General features: G+C 56.4%; 1 protein-coding gene across 1 annotated transcript in view; it reads left to right on the forward strand.

Moving 5' to 3' along the window:
* SLAMF9 (SLAM family member 9) overlaps nt 1–5,370 on the forward strand; it is an 11,176-nt gene that overhangs the window by 3,199 nt on the left and 2,607 nt on the right. The gene's annotated exons all lie outside the window — the stretch shown is intronic.

Raw genomic sequence — 5,370 nt, forward strand, 5'->3', positions numbered from 1 at the left:
CCCCTTCCCTTCCTCTCCAGGTGCTCCCTCCAGCCCCCTTCCCTTCCACTCCAGGTGCTCCCTCCAGCCCCCTTCCCTTCCACTCCAGGTGCTCCCTCCAGCCCCCTTCCCTTCCACTCCAGGTGCTCCCTCCAGCCCCCTTCCCTTCCACTCCAGGTGCTCCCTCCAGCCCCCTTCCCTTCCACTCCAGGTGCTCCCTCCAGCCCCCTTCCCTTCCACTCCAGGTGCTCCCTCCAGCCCCCTTCCCTTCCACTCCAGGTGCTCCCTCCAGCCCCCTTCCCTTCCACTCCAGGTGCTCCCTCCAGCCCCCTTCCCTTCCACTCCAGGTGCTCCCTCCAGCCCCCTTCCCTTCCACTCCAGGTGCTCCCTCCAGCCCCCTTCCCTTCCACTCCAGGTGCTCCCTCCAGCCCCCTTCCCTTCCACTCCAGGTGCTCCCTCCAGCCCCCTTCCCTTCCACTCCAGGTGCTCCCTCCAGCCCCCTTCCCTTCCACTCCAGGTGCTCCCTCCAGCCCCCTTCCCTTCCACTCCAGGTGCTCCCTCCAGCCCCCTTCCCTTCCACTCCAGGTGCTCCCTCCAGCCCCCTTCCCTTCCTCTCCAGGTGCTCCCTCCAGCCCCCTTCCCTTCCACTCCAGGTGCTCCCTCCAGCCCCTTTCCCTTCCACTCCAGGTGCTCCCTGCAGCCTCCTTCCCTTCCACTGCAGGTGCTCCCTCCAACACCCCTCCTCTCCCTCCAGCCCCCTTCCCGTTTACTCCAGGTTTCCCCTCAAATTCCTGTTTCCTTCCATTCCAGGTGCCCCCTTTCCAGCCCACGTTTTCTCATGCCTGCCTTCGGGGATAGAAGTGAGACTTCACAATGTGGTGTTGGTGTATTATTCACCACCTATCACCTTCCCCATTAATATACAGAATGTTTACATTTTAAATGAAAGAAGTGAGAGATTTCTTCTAATTTACTTAATCTGTGACTCTTCAATGGGCGCATTGCCGGCACTGAGCACCCTATGAGTAGTGTTGTTCCTGCTAAGATCTGCTCTCACAGCCCCACTTCCACCCTGGCTGCAAGTGCACTTAACTCTTCCCATGCATCCCACCCCAGTCTAGAGGCCGAGGTGTCAGGGAGACAGGAACCCTCCCCTCCCTTAATCCCCCTCAGTGCTGTTCCTCTCTGGGTCTGAGCAAGCCTGGAACCTTCCAGCCATCTCCCTGATGCCAGCCGCTCTGACCCTCTGGTGCCTACCCCATAGGGATACTGCTGGATCAATAGCTGCGGTCTGGACCCTTAACCTTTATTTGTGATTCATTTTACTGTCCGTTCTCTATAGATTTCCATGTGTCACACCTCTCTGGATTCTTGTCCTGGGTTAATGCCTACCTCTTACACACTACTCCTCTTGGGCAAAGCCCTTTCAATTTGTGGTCCTGTTCTTTCCTGAGCCCACTGACTAGCCCCGATTCCTCATCCAGGCCTGATCAGCCACTGCCAAGCCTTGGTCATCCTCCCAAAATCACACCTTGTGAAGCTGCCATGGGTGGGGGACTTGGGGAGAGACTGGGAAGTCACCCAAGTGACAGGACACGTGTCGGTAATGAGTGAATGGAAGGGGGTGTAGAGTCCAGTGGGGAGAGCACTGGGGGAGATCTCAGGAGATGTGGGCTCTGCCCTGCCGCTCACCTCTAGCTTAGGACACTTTGTTCAGGAAACGCCCATTGGGGTAAGGTTCCTTCCACAAAGAACACACACTTTGAAGGAGAGGCAGGCCTTGGTACAGCCGATTGGTGCATTTATAGAGATACGGCTAAGAGAGCACTGTGGCTCCCACAGAGGCAGGAGCAGCTGTGCCCCTGGGGAGTTTAGGAGTCCGAGGAGCTGGGAAAAGCCATGTGGCAGAAGCCACACCTGACATTTGTCTGGACCTCACCTTCTCCCTCCCTCAGTGAGGACGAAGATGCTGACCTCCAAAGTGTCTTCTAAGACAGGGCTCCTAGGCTATGAGGGGCTTTGGAATGCCTGGGAATGGTGGAGACCGAGGACACTGCTTTGGGGAAACCGGACGTGTGGGCCAGGCACCAGGAACCTAGGAGGGCAGCATGGGCAGAAGCTAAGAGCCAGGCCTCCTGGACAGGAAAGGAGCGGGGCTAGGAGGTCAGGAGGGGCTTCCTACCTAGGGTTTATGTGCAGGACAGGGAGCCCCATGGGGCTGGGGAAGGTGGTGGCAAGGGTGGGAAACCAGTCCTCAAAGAGCCCCTACGAGCTCCTACGCCTGGCAACAGATCCACTCTGCTCTCTGGGGGCCCCAGCCCTGGTTCTGCTGGAAGGCAGTCCCTGGCCCGAGGCTGGTTTTCCACGCCTCTCCCCAGGCCTACGCAGGCCCACTTTCTACAAGGCCTGAGTTCTAGGGCCACGCCTACAGCCCCCATGCTCTTCAGTTCCTCATTACCTTCCTGAGGACTGGGAAAGGACAACTGGTTTCTATCTGCACACACAGGGGCAGCTCCTTGCTCTTGCATCCCAGACACAGAAAGTAAATAAAGGAGTGAATGGTGCCTGGACGGCTGGCCCAGGGCTCTCCCCGGAATTTGGCCAAGTCCCTTCTTCTCCCACGCAGTCTCTGAACACACAGAGAAAAGCGTGCCTGGAAGAAGAGGGCTGAGACCCTCAAACGATCCGAATATAGGCTCAGAGAGGCCAGGCCTCTTCCTCTGCCGGAAGCCAGGATAGTGATCACTTGATAGCACTTTGCAGACGGCAGTTTGCTCACTTTTTGAAAGCAGGTGAAAGCAAACATTTAAGCACCTACCATCAGGCACTGGGCTAGCACTGGAGAGGAAATGACACTGTCTGCCCTCAAGGGACTTTGTGGGGTGTGTAAGGATATAATCACGGCGATATAATCACAGCGAAGGTGACAAGGGCTGTGGGTGAAGGCGAGGGCATGGTGTGAGGAGTCAGACATGGGGTGGCCCTGAGGGAAGAGGTAAACAGAATTTGACCAGTGATTAGCAGGGAGAGTCCTGGGAAGGGAGAACGAGGACTTTGTAGCCAGACAGCAGATAAGGGAGAAGACACTACGTGAAAAAGCACAGGGAATTCCAGGGGCTGCAAGGCCACGTACTGCTCCTGATAAAGGGGTAGGAGACAAATGAGTCTAGAGGGGTGGGCGGGGCCCCTGCGAGAGACTAAGGGCTGTGGGGGAATTCAAGGATGAACAAGACAGGCTCCACACGCTCATGGGGCCAGAGTCTCATCCGGACAGGAGACAGCACACCAACAGTTACATGACAATCTGGGAGATACCACACCTTTTTTTTTTTTTTAAATCAGGACCAGTGCTCATGGGCACGTGGTCAACCAAATCCCTGGAATTGACAACCTGTAGGGATCTTTTGTCAACAAGCTGAAAATAAGTTACTTTGGTTAGGCAGAATCCTAGTTGGCTAGATAAACTTTCCCAGAGAGTAATGGTTATTGGTTGAGATCAACCTGAGGAAAATCTTCAGTTGTGAGCCTCAGGGACTAGTCCCCCCCCCTCCCCCCATTTATTTTGGTCTAGGGGGTGAGGGGACAAGTTACAGGGCTAGGCTCCCTTTCTTACCAAAAAGCCATCAAGAGCCGAAACCGGTTTGGCTCAGTGGATAGAGCGTCGGCCTGCAGACTGAAAGGTCCCAGGTTCGATTCCAGTCAAGGGCATGTGCCTGGGTTGCAGGCGTAACCCCGGTGGGAGATGTGCGGGGGGGGGGCAGCTGATCAATGCTTCTCTCTCATCGATGTTTCTAACTCTCTGTCTCTCTCTCTTCCTCTCTGTAAAAAATCAATAAAATATGTTTTTTAAAAAAAGCCATCAAGATACACCAGAATCACAGCAAAATAACTACAATTAGACACAAAATAAACTTCCAGGAAAAATGACCAGATCATACACTTTTAAAAATGGAAAATCATGTAAATCCCAAGTTTACAAAAAAAGTGACTTTAGTGCTCAAGTTCGATCAGCTTATCCTCAAGAAAACACTGGGGACAGCAGAAATGCAACCTTTGGACCAGAGGTGGAGCCCATTGCGCTGCGGGGAAGCAGCTCTGTCCCGCTGGCTGGTGAGGGGCCAAGAGACGCTTCACCATTTTTCCTGGGCACGCTGCCTGGCCTTGTTTTCTTGTGTGTCCACTAACACGCTTTCATCACAGTCTTATCACTGTCAGCTCGTCCTGTTACACTGTTAAGTATTGCTGAAAGCTGCCACTGGGGAGCATGTGCGGAGGGATGGTGGGAGAGAACTCCTGTCTCCCCTCATCCTCCGGGGTCCCCCTCCACATTTCCATCTCAGGCACCTAGATGTTTACCCCTGGGAGAACTTTCCAGCAGTGAGAGTCCCTACACGTGGATTGGTCGTGGGTGGTGAGCTTCCTGGTCCATGATGGGGTCAGATGGGGCTGGCTGCTCACCCGGAGGAGGAGGCAGGGACACAGGTCAGCAGAATGTTTAGGCCCATCGTGGGGTCTCTCCTGACGTTGAGGCCACGATTCCATGAATCAATGCCGGTTGCACTAAGTTTGAACCCCAGGAGATCAGACTCGCGTGGGGGGTGGGGGGCGTGATCAGTGTTCTGCTTTCAGGAAAGACTTCCGGAAGGGAGACAGGACTGCTTACACCTGGTGGGAAGGCATGGCCAGGCCGCATCCACATGTAAGGCAGCACAGAGCTGAGGAGTAGCGGCCCAGAGGCACAGACAGGCAGGACATCTTCGTGCCTGAGGTTGACATGTCCCAGGGGTGGGCCGATGAAGTCAGGGTAGGGTCTGGATCCGGCTCTGGCTCTGCCGTGTCCTCGATGGGGAGCTTGGGCAAGTCACTTCACCGGCTCACTGAGTCTTGGCTGTCCCACCAGTCACGGGGACCAAACCTACCCCACAGGGCCTCCGTGCGGCTTACATAACAGTTATAAACACGGAGCCCCGAGTCTGGCACCTGCGGGGGCTCAGCAAAAGGTCACATTCCATCCCTTCTCTTCCGATCTCCCGGGCCAGCATGTCTCTCTTTTCTCCCTTCTGGGCCTGTTTCTCTGGGTGGTTGGCGCGGGGCGCTGGGCGGAGTGGACTTGGCAACCTCAGCGGGGCGTCGCCTTTCCTCCGCGGGCAGTGCTGGGCGGGACCTGGGAGCTCGCCAGGTGCGGACAGGTATTTCCAGTTGGGCCAGAGGAGAGAGGGGCGGAGGTGGGATGGGATGAGGGAGGAGATCAGAGGAGCCGGGAGCTAGGTGGATCCCCTGGGAGGCGGGAGGGAGTCCTGCTCCCCGCCGGGTGCTCCAGCCCCGGGCTCAGATTTCAACTCCGGCTGCCGGGTAGCGGAGGGAGGGGTCGGGGGGGAGCGCACCCCGGAA

Source organism: Myotis brandtii, unplaced genomic scaffold, assembly GCF_000412655.1.
Source record: "Myotis brandtii unplaced genomic scaffold, ASM41265v1 scaffold1120, whole genome shotgun sequence".
In the NCBI taxonomy this organism is placed as follows: Eukaryota; Metazoa; Chordata; class Mammalia; order Chiroptera; family Vespertilionidae; genus Myotis; species Myotis brandtii.